At 42.4% G+C, this 12,055-nt stretch overlaps 1 protein-coding gene across 1 annotated transcript in view; it reads right to left on the minus strand.

Annotated features, from left to right (window-relative positions):
• Positions 1–1,944: 1,944 nt before the first annotated feature.
• LOC126249580 (uncharacterized) overlaps positions 1,945–12,055 on the minus strand; it is a 176,413-nt gene continuing 166,302 nt past the window's right edge. The window contains exon 3 of the mRNA XM_049951245.1: positions 1,945–2,130. The gene's annotated coding sequence lies outside the window, so the exon portion shown is untranslated. The remainder of the gene's footprint in view (positions 2,131–12,055) is intronic.

Below are 12,055 nucleotides of genomic sequence, written 5' to 3' on the forward strand. Positions count from 1 at the left end.
ATATAGTTAAGTGGCTACCCGGCCATTGACCTTCGTCTGTGCGAATGCGCACAGGTTGCCCGAACTCTTACGGGAATCGTCACCATAGTGGGCGAGAGTAATGAGTGAATAGGCAAATATCTATTAGGAACATTACATATGTGATTGTGGACAGTTGGGAATGTAGGTCTCACGGGAGGCGTGCGAGGGATAGGTCCCTGCAGTCACGCTATTCATCTGTGTCCTCGGTGGCTCAGATGGACAGAGCGTCTGCCATGTAAACAGGAGATTCCGGGTTCGAGTCCCGCTCGAGGCACACATTTTCAGCTGTCCCCATGGAGGTATATCAACAACACCTGTCGGCAGCTGAGGGTTTCAATCAATTCTCGTTTATTCTAGAGAAGCTGCACGGTCATCAATGGTATCTGTTCTTTCGAGAACAGTTACTATCTTCATATATTCCTGTCAAGTCTTTCTGCAATATCACACAAGGAACATCAGCTTCTCGTAGCCGTATTATACGACCCCGTTCAAATCAGTAAGGTGTTGATAATGGCGTCGTTGTCGGCTTAAAGGCATTCTTGACTAACATCAACTCACCACGTCCAGTCTCAAAGGTAACTAACGCTCACGACCATTACAGAGTTTATTTAAAGTAAACATGATTTGTATCCTCAATTCTTATGCGATTGGCGCGAAATATGAATAAACGTCATCTTTCAGATGTAGAAACAAATCTACCAACTTTCGTTTATGTCGCACAACTCCTTCTTGGTGTTGTGATTTTTTTCCGTCAGTGTATTTGTACTACTTTGCGTGATTATCGTAGATATGTCCAGCCCAGCCAGACACATGGCCCTGATACTTCCACTCTGCGTCTGAATAAGCTAGTGGATAGTAAAATTGGTGTTGTTGGATGGTTCAAATGGCTCTGAGCACTATGGGACTCAACTGCTGTGGTCATCAGTCCCCTAGAACTTAGAACTACTTAAACCTAACTAACCTAAGGACATCACATACACCCATGCCCGAGGCAGGATTCGAACCTGCGATCGCAGCAGCAGCGCGGCTCCGGACTGGAGCGCTTAGAACCGCACGGCCACCGCGGCCGGCAGGTGTTGTTGGAGCCTTGTGTGTATCCATAAATGAATAAGTGAAAATTATCCATTTCCGTTTTCCTGTATCGCTTTCTAATCCTTAAACAACGGACTGTGCTGGATAATATGATTCGTTGTGTTCCTCGTATTTTACAAACAGTCGTTCACTTAGGGATCAGAATGGAATAGTATTTTTCTTGTCTTTGTGTTAATTTATGTTAGATCTAAACCCCGTGATTATTTTCATGTTTTGTGACGAATGGTATTAGATGTATAAAACTCAACTCTTGGTTAATGAATCTGCCGGTGATTTGTCGTATCCAAGTAATCCGAACTCTCTCTCACAAATTCATGCTGTTTGAGACTCCAAAGAACATACTTTAAGCTGAGATTCAGAACTTGTCCTGAGTGAAGGAAAGGGTGGTTTGGTGAAAGAAAAATTGATAAGTAGACGAAGTATTGCACTGCTCTTGTCGTCAGCTCCCTTCCCCACACGCCTGTTGTGTATTCAGAAGGTATTTATCATAGTTATCTGCTGGGCACAAAATACGGAAGTATCGTCTTATTTATTGTGTCAGGCCCATTGTTTGAGCATAACTTATCCGATGGGCACACAGGGCTACGATTATGAAGTACACGAGTGAAATTCAGTCAAACCCACGCGTTTCTAAACTACGACTAGTACAACTTCCATAACTGTCGCATTTCAATGGTATGAAATTTCCAACTTTTCATGTGACACGAAAAGGACAGGATTCTTGTTGACATCCATGAATATATTAGATGGAAATTTATACGAATTATTGGTAAAACGTTTTAATACAGCACACAGATTAGGTGAATCTATGAAACAACTAACTGAAAAAAGTGTCAGTTCTTAGAAACTCAAATATTTATTTCTCTAACAATGAGTAACAAAAGTCAACTTTGCATAATCCATTTTCAAAATTAAAATAGCTCGACTTCCTGTGAGCTGCCTTGCTGTGTTGCCGTTAGGTGGATGGCCAAGAAGTCGCTGCGCACAAATCGCCTTTCCCACGTGGCTCCAGCTGCCCTGTGTAAACAAGAGTAAACACGTTTCGTTTATCACAGAGTACAAATGGTTCAAATGGCTCTGAGCACTACGGGACTTAACATCTGAGGTTATCAGTCCCATAGAACTTAGAACTGCTTAAACCTAACTAACCCAAGGACATCACACACATCCATGCCCGAGGCAGTCGCGCGGTCCCAGACTGAAGCGCCTAGAACCGCTCGGCCACAGCGGACGGCTCATAGAGTACATTTGCTGCAAAAGTGAAATACTGTACTACAAAAGAAGAAACGCAGAAATATTATTTTCTTCAGTCCAAAAGGTAACAAAGCAGATAAGCTCGCCAGACAAGATAATAGTCATCCCGTTAACAGAGTGCATTGGTCACTCTGGAGAGCTGTACATAGTATAAGAGTGCTACTAGGCGGCCATGTCAAACGTCACTGCTGATTTAAGTAATGACAGTTAACGTGAGTGTACATGCTAGTCGGTTGTTCATTATCGGCGCAGACGTGGGAGGCGTGACAGAATGGCTATCGCGTTTGGACGTGCCCGTGACAACACCGTGAATGAAATTGTCCGATTTGTTGGTGTATAAACTCGGACTGTGCAATGTGTCGACAAGGAAGAGGGTGCCAATTGTAGCCAGTAGTCGTTTAAAGATCTTAGCTGCTAGAGACCGAAGACGAGTATCAGACATTGTCAGTGATAATCAGTTTCAAACCAGACAGGAATTGCTGCTATTAATGAATGCAGGCCCCTCTGAGCTACTTCCCGAGCGATCATTGCACAGAGAACTGCGTAAAATGGAATTTTGTAGTCAGGTAGCTCGCAGAAACATTTACAACTGCCCGTGTTCGATGTGTCAAACAACAATATGAAAGCACCTTAGGTAACTAATCGGAAACATGTGGTGTGGGTGCGACGAATCGCGATTTTCCCTCTTTTCAAATGATGCGAGTTGTCAAGCGTACCAACGGCATTGTGAGGTGTTTAACACGCAGTGCGTGGAGGCTGTAGTTCAGGCCGGATGTTGTTCTGTGAAGTTTTTGAGGTGTTTCCCGTGCCATGTCTAGTGTCCGCTCAAACATTTTACTGTGAACATGAAGTAGGATGTTTATTTCAACATTTTCGGTGAACAAAGGCTGACCTTTCTTCTACATCTTCATGATGAGTATTCTATGGACACTCCTATCATTCAGGGGTGTTCACAGGGCTGCAAGCATACGTTTCTGGTTTAATGATGTAATGAACCTTACTTCCTCGGAACTTTCGTAGGTTAATCTAAATGTTCGATTCTGTATAAAGTGAGGCCAGACTTGGGTTAATTTTCTTACTTAACTTATATATTCATCATCTGAAGATATCTCTGAAAATATTTGATTACCAAAAACTATTTTTCTGATAATATATTTTTATCATTCATATCGACCCATCTTGTAATATCGATCTTGTACTACGAAAATTACAATAGTAATCATAATTGTCAACTTAAATTATCAAAAAACAAATTTACACTAAATATATTATTTTTATGCTTCAGTTTTCCTGCAAACGAAATTTCTATCTTCATTTACAAGATTTCTAATGTTGCCATCGATAATGAAATCGATTTTATAAATTAAGAAGAAGTACTATTTTTCATATTGTCAAAATTTGCATCCTTTGTTACTAATCATTAAGGATATAGAACCTTCCATAAATAATTATTTTCAGAAAAAAGATATAAATTAAATCTGAAAAACAATGCCAATTAAGACAGTCGTGTTAGCACTAATTTGGACTATATCCCGCTCTAGAAGGTACTGGAAGCTGGGTTCGTAATATACATACAAGTTTTTGGGGCAAACACGTCAGAGTGGGTTTAGCATCTGTTGAGTTTGGTACATGTTGATGTCTCATCGATTATGTTCTTTGTATGGTTCAAGCAAGCTGCACAATGTATATTCGAAAAGTGTCAATTATGTTGGGGTAAATTATGTTTCAATAACACGCAAATAAAAGAAGAAAATGGTTAAAAGCAACATAATGTGCCAGCAAATTGTCATTTGAACGAACCTGGACAAAATCTTTTCAATAGTTTATACAGGAACAAAGGAACCAGTCCTGACACTGAGACCAACTTTGCAAGATAAGTACTATTCATCTGCAAATATGACGCATTTGTTCTTACTACATACTTCAACGTTGTTTAAACTATGAGATAGTTATTACTTACAACGTAATAATTGTGCTTGGTAATAAGTGGACTATAAGTAAGGGATTGCATTATAATGAACATTCCTCGTACGTCACATGGTCATAACTGCAAAGAAAATGTCTGGAACTATTTGGAACAGTGAGTGAAACGTAGCATTCCGTATGCCTGCAGTACAGTAGCTCAACAGTATACAGGGGGGTCATAAACAGTATTAAAAGCTTGTAAGGGTGTTGCAAGGTAGGTTGTGCTAAGAAACAACTGTTAACAAAAAAATTTCGATACGCTGCGCCGCTTCTGATTTAATTAACACTGAAGCCAGGCAATCAAGGCATTGCTCGTGCAGATTCAAGCAGCCTGTCAGAGTCGGTGTTAAAAAACGTGTTCTTCGTTTGGTTTCCTCAAACCTAATTAGATAACGATACAAAAACTGAACTTTGAACTCTAGCAAGTACCGAACTCTCTACCGTTCAATGGTTTTCCGCTTTGTTTTTTTACTAAGCAAAGGAAGAACATGTTTGGCAACACAGCCTCTGGCAGGCTGCTTAGATTTGCGAGTGCAGCGAACTGATGGGCTAATTTGTATACTAATTAAATCTGAAACAGCGCAACGCATCGAATTTTTTTAAACAGTTATTTCTCAGCACAACCTACCCTGCAACGCCCTTACAAGCTTTTCAGACTGTTTCTGACCACCCTGTATAATCAGGTAGGAGAGTCTTCATCTGGATATGGCATTTCTGAGGATACTTCCATACTGCTTTCCTTGCCGAAGTGAGGTCACTATCAAGACTAGAGGCGGCGTTACTCGGTATTAGTGTGATGTCTCCTGTGGATGACTAACTTTTTGGCCTCGTGCTTATGAAGAATGACATCCGTACCAGATATGTGCTGTTATTATTACTTTCATTGTTATGGGAAGCACATTACGTCATAAAATCATAACATGTTGTATGTACATTGCTGAATATTTTATTCTTAAAAATAAACTGTTGCATGTTAGGGTTTGATATTCTGTCGACGGGAAGGTCATTACAGGAGGAGCAGAAGCTCTCAATGGAGGGGAATAGAAAAGGAACTCCGACGAGTTCTTCTGACGAGAACAATCCGGGAATTTGTCCTGAGCGATTCTGGGAAGTCACTGTTAGCCCAGTCTGATTAACCAGATGGGGGTTTGAGCCGACGTCCACCTGAAAGCTAGTCAAGTGTGTTACCTTCGTACCACTTCCACTGGAATACAAAGTGAACCCAAAGTTTACTGACAAAATTTCGATACAAGGGACTCGTTGTCTCCGTTGGTGTAATTGTATTCCGTTTGATTTATTGAACCCATTCATCTTTGAATTGATACTGTACTGAAACAATCTGGAAAACAGTGCAAATGTTGAAGGTATATACTGCGTGTCTTGTTTGGAAGCAAACGTATTGCATTCACTCACAACACTAGCATCCGACAACAGGAATAGCCACTTTCATCATTGCTCTCAAGCTCTCATTCAGTACTGCTCGGCTCTGCTACGGGTTTCTTTTTCTGTACTTTTGGTTACTTTTAGTGGTACGTTAAGAGTGATATGCAGCAGTACGAATGGGTTTACTGTCTGGGAGTTGGCCAGTATGCACCTCGCGTATGTGTTCACTGAATGAAATGGAAAGACAGCACTACGACGCTATGCCGAACTGTTCGCGCAGCGACGGCAAACAAATCACAGTTCTTTTGTATCTGTACCTATAGCTTGTCATATTACTCAGTGTTTTTGTTGTTTACTTTGGTGATCACTCATTGTAGGCTTTTTCAATGTTGTGGGGAGGGCAAGAATGATTAGGTTGACTTACTCATGAGTGAAGTTGTTAAACGTACATTTTAGTACTGCCCTAGATGCTGCGTTTAGAATACTTTATCCATAGTCACTGATTGAAAAACATTAATGAACATCAAATCACATTCCAACCCCCTTTCCGTTGCACTAACATGTATGACCCATACAACATGCATATCCAATTTATTCATACAGTGTTTTGCATACAATGTTTTTGAAATACGAACACAAAAAATAGCCAAAGCTAAGACATTACATGTACATACATAATCCGCAAGTCATGGTATGGTACATGGCGGAGAGTACCTAGTACTACTCCTACTTACTTCCTTTCCTGTTACACTCACAGAACGTGGGAAAAACTACTGTCTGCGTATATGCCTCCGCGCCAGCCCTAAATTCTCTTATCTTGTCTTCGTGGATCTTGCACGAAAAGTACGTTGGCGACAGTAGAATCGTTCTCCAGTGAGCTTCAAATGCCGGTAGACATTGAAAATGTAGTTGATTGGACATTCAGAAAAATAATGGACGCAATTGTGAGTCAGTCACTGATAAAACTGAGTAAAATCTTCTTCCTGAAGGTTCAGATGAGTGGTGAATGAAACACGTGAAGTTAAAAAATTCCAGTTCTCCTCATATCGTCTTTGAAGAAACAATACCGCGTGGATGCCTTTTCCGATATTTCGTACTTCGGTCAGCTGGCATACCTTCTGTTGGCCACGGGGGTGACTAGTTTTCAGTTCTTCACTATGAAAATGTAGCTGAAAAGATACCACGTAAGTCAGACAATATAAAAAAGGAGTAAATTCTGCATTATTACAAAAGAATGAAATACCGAGTAAATGGAGTGCCGGAAGCTCGGTGAAGCTATTCACTGATAATGCTGTTGTCTATAGCGAGGTCGCAACGCCAGAAAACAATACTGAAATGTAGACCTACACAAGATGGACGATTGGTGCAATGGATGGTAGTTGTCAACCGCTCTCCAAAACACATCACCACTTTCAATTGCTCACCGATTTCTTTTTCGGTGAAAAGATTGCCTTCTGAGACGGTGTTCTCTTCCATCAACTGAAGCTTTGAGACAAGAGGTGTTTTCCAACACGATGATAAACGTAGCATGCATAATTCTGTGCTGTGCATGCTTTTGCATTTACACGCCAATTCGACACAGAGTCAGCTACATCTACATCTACATCTACATCTATACTCCGCGAGCCACCTTACGGTGTGTGGCGGAGGGTACTTATTGTACCACTATCTGATCCCCCCTTCCCTGTTCCATTCACGAATTGTGCGTGGGAAGAACGACTGCTTGTAAGTCTCCGTATTTGCTCTAATTTCTCGGATCTTTTCGTTGTGATCATTACGCGAGATATATGTGGGCGGTAGTAATATGTTGCCCATCTCTTCCCGGAATGTGCTCTCTCGTAATTTCTTCAACCACGATGCCGTCTCGGAAAGAAAACGCTCAAGCAGCCACGGCGAATGGAATACTTAGGCGCGTCACGTGACTGATACGTATGACCTTTTTCTCGTTATATGCGTAACAGTCGAGCACACTGTTAGCAAGATGTTCAACAAGGAAACATTTGACCATGACCACACAGCAGGTGTCCAACCGATGGGAGATAATCTCCGAGATCGTGTAGGCACTGAGTTCCTCAGGCGCCATCATGTGGATCGTGCCTAGATTCGGAAAGAAACTGACACCGCCATGGTCAACAAAATATTGATGACAAGGGTCGTGTTCGACTGTCCCAGATCGTATCATAGTATATGAGGGCCAAATTGCAGCAAATCATTCATCATTTCAGTGCTGACCAACAAAAATCAGTGAGAAGCCATTCCATCCGTAACTATCTCCTTGCTGTGGTTAGAGAAGCCATGTGTCTCTATGACCGCTCCACGTCTCAAGGCACATAGACGGCATGTGGGTCGGAACACCCCCAATGTAGACTCCAAGCATGGAAGGAGATCTACATCTACATCTATACTGTGAATGCGGTTTCTGGCGGACGGTAGTTCTATACCACTGTCACTTCCCCCCTTTCCCGTTCCAATCGTGAATGATGTCCGGCAAAAATGTTTGTTGGAAAAACTACGTGCGAACTCGAATCCCTCTAACTTTGCTTTCTTGGTCCTTTCACAAAAGACACGTCAGAGGAAACAACAAATTGGTTGAAGTTTTCTACGAACTTACGCTGTCGGAATTCTGACAACAAACCATATCATGATGCACGACGCCGTTTTTGACAGTGCCTGTCACTGGAGTTGGGTGAGCATCTCGATGACACTTTCATGCTTACTAAACCAACCCATGGCGAAACGCGCTGCTCCTTTGTGAATCTTCTCTATTTCGTATCCGAATCCAATCTGGTAGATCAGTCTGTAACAACATGTTTTACGAAAAGTGCGGTTCTGATTTAGTGTACCGGTCCGTCACATAATTTTAATGTGCTGGGAAGTTTCAGTCCATTATCCCGTTCGCTACATAAGACGACGACAATTCGTGTTGGCTAGGTGCAGTGTTGTCTAGTAACAAGCAACGTCTATTTGCGTCAAAGTACTCTTTTTCCTTAATACGCTCAATATGCAAGAATACGATGGGTAAGCTGCGTTAGAATGGTTTGAGAAAAACTCGGAGGAAAGACCTCAAACTTTCTGAGCACATCTGGGTCGCCATAGAAAGAGATACACTACTGGCCATTAAAACTGCAACACCACGAAGATGATGTGCTACAGACGCGAAATTTAACCGACAGGAAGAAGATGCTGTGATATGCAAATGATTAGTTTTACAGAGCATTCACTCAAGGTTGGCGCCGGTGGCGACACCAACAACGTGCTGACATGAGGAAAGTTTCCAACCGATTTCTCATACACAAACAACAGTTGACCGGCGTTGCCTGGTGTAACGTTGTTGTGATGCCTCGTGTATGGAGGAGAAATTCGTATCATCACGTTTCAGACTTTGATAAAGGTCGGATTGTAGCCTCTCGCGATTGCGCTTTATCGTATCGCGACATTGCTGCTCGCGTTGGTCGAGATCCAATGACTGTTAGCAGAATATGGAATCGGTGGGTTCAGGAGGGTAATACGGAACGCCGTGCTGGATCCCAACGGCCTCGTATCACTAGCAGTCGAGATGACAGGCATCTTATCCGCATGGCCGTAACGGATCGTGCAGCCACGTCTCGATCCCTGCGTCAACAGATGGGAACGTTTGCAAGACAACGACCATCTGCACGAACAGTTCTACGACGTTTACAGCAGCATCGACTATCAGCTCGGAGACCATGGCTGCGGTTACCCTTGACGCTGCATCACAGACAGGAGCGCCTGCGATGGTGTACTCAACGACGAACCTGGGTGCACGAATGGCAAAACGTCATGTTTTCGGATGAATCCAGGTTCTGTTTACAGCATCATGATGGTCGCATCCGTGTTTGGCGACATCACGGTGAGCGCACATTGGAAGCGTGTATTCGTCATCGCCATACTGGCATATCACCCGGCTTGATGATATGAGGTGCCATTGGTTACACGTCTCGGTCATCTCTTGTTCGCATTGACGGATCTTTGAACAGTGGACGTTACATTTCAGATGTGTTACGACCCGTGGCTCTACCCTTTATTCGATCCCTGCGATACCCTACATCCAATGAATACCCGTTGGTTATTCACGTCGGTACCAATGACATGTGTCACTTCGGATCAGAAGAGATTCTCTCTGGTTTCGAGCGGCTAACAGAAGTGGTAAAGGCTACCAGTCTTGCTTGCAAGATGAAAGCAGAGCTGACCATTTTCAGCGTAGTCGACAGGACCGATTGCGGACGTCTGGTACAGAGCCGAGTGGAGGGTCTGAATCAGAGGCTCAGACGGTTCTGCGACCGTGTAGGCTCCAGATTCCCCGACTTGTGCCAAAGGGTGGTTGGGTTTCGGTTTCTGCTGAATAGGTCAGGTGATCACTATACGCACGAAGCGGCTACACGGGTAGCAGGCGTTGTGTGGCGTGGACTGGGCGGTTTTTTAGGTTAGAGGGTCTCGGGAAAAAAAAGAAGGGCTTCAGCCACAAAGGGTGCAGGCTGAACTCAGGAAGAACGTTGATTCAGGAACTATTGGTATAACAGTTGTAAATTGTCGTAGCTGTGTTGGGAAAGTACCAGAGCTCCAAGGGCTAATAGAAAGCACTGATTCTCAAATCGTTACAGGCACTGAAAGCTGGCTGAAGCCGGATATAAGCTCAGCCGAAATTTTTGCGAAGAACCTAACGCTGTTCCGAAAGGATAGGCTAAACACGGTCGGCTGTGGCGTGGTTGTTGCTGTCAGAAGTAGTTTATCTTGTCGCGAAATTGAAGTAGATTCTTCCTTTGAGTTGGTATGGGCATAGGTCATTGTTGGCAACCGGAATAAAATAATAATTGGATCCTTTTACCGATCTCCCAATTCGGATTATACAGTTGCTGAAAGGTTCAAAGAAAACGTGAATCTGATTTCAGACACGTACACGACTCATACGACAATAGAGTTGGCGGTGACTTTAATTTACTCTCGATATGTTGGCGAAAATACATGTTTAATTCCTGAGGTACGCATAAAATATCACCCGTACTTGTGCTAAACGCATTCTCTGAAAATTATTTAGAGCAGTTAGTTCATGAGTCCACGCGAATAGTAAACGGTTGTGAAAACACACTTGAGCTCTCATCAACAAATTATCCGGAGTTAATAACGAGCATAAAAACCGATTCAGGGATTAGTGAACACAGGGATGTAGCGAGATTGAATATTGTAATCCCCAAATCCTCGAAAAATAAGCGAAAAATATACCTATTCAAAAAAGCAGATAAAAATTTACTTGACGCCTTCCTAAGAGACAATCTCCACTCATTCCAAATTAATAATATAAGCGTAGATCTGATGTGGCTTAAATTCAAAGAAATAGTATCGGCAGCAATTGAGAGATTTATACCAAATAAATTAACTAACGACGGAGCTTATCGTCCTTGGTACACAAAACGGGTTAGAACACTGTTGTAGAAACAACGAAACAAACATGCCAAATTTAAGCACACGCAAAATCCCCAAGATTGGCGGTCTTTTACAGAAGCTCGAAATTTAGCGCGGTCTTCAATGCGAGATGCCTATTACAGTTTCCACAACGAAACTTTGTCTCGAAACCTGGCAGAAAATCCAAAGAGTTTCTGATCGTATGTGAAGTATGTTAGCGGCAAGAAACAATCAATGCCTTCTCTGCGCAGTAGCAATGGAGATACTATCGAAGACAATGCTGCCAAAGCAGAGTTACTAAACACAGCCTTCCGAAATGCCTTAACAAAAGAAGACGAAGTAAATATTCCAGAATTCGAATCGAGAACAGCTGTCAACATGAGTAACGTAGAACTAAATATCCTCGGAGTAGTGAAGCAACTTAAATCACTTAATAAAAGCAAGTCTTCTGGTCCAGACTGTACACCAATTAGGTTCCTTTCGGAGTATGCTGATGCATTAGCTCCATACTTAACAATCATATACAACCGTTCGATCGACGAAAGATCCGTACCCAAAGACTGGAAAGTTGCACAGGTCACACCAATATTCAAGAAAGATAGTAGGAGTAATCCACTAAATTACAGCCCCGTATAGTTAACGTCGATACGCAGCAGGATTTTAGAACATATAGTGTGTTCGAACATTATGAATTACCTCGAAGAAAACGGTCTATTGACACACAGTCAACATGGGTTTAGAAAACATCGTTCCTGTGAAACACAACTAGCTCTTTATTCATATGAAGTGTTGAGTGCTATTGACAAGGGATTTCAGATCGATTCCGTATTTCTGGATTTCTAGAAGACTTTTCACACTGTACCACACAAGCGGCTCGTATTGCGTGCTTATGGAACATCGTCTCAGTTATGTAACTGGA

Source organism: Schistocerca nitens, chromosome 3 (assembly GCF_023898315.1).
Source record: "Schistocerca nitens isolate TAMUIC-IGC-003100 chromosome 3, iqSchNite1.1, whole genome shotgun sequence".
Classification (NCBI taxonomy): Eukaryota; Metazoa; Arthropoda; class Insecta; order Orthoptera; family Acrididae; genus Schistocerca; species Schistocerca nitens.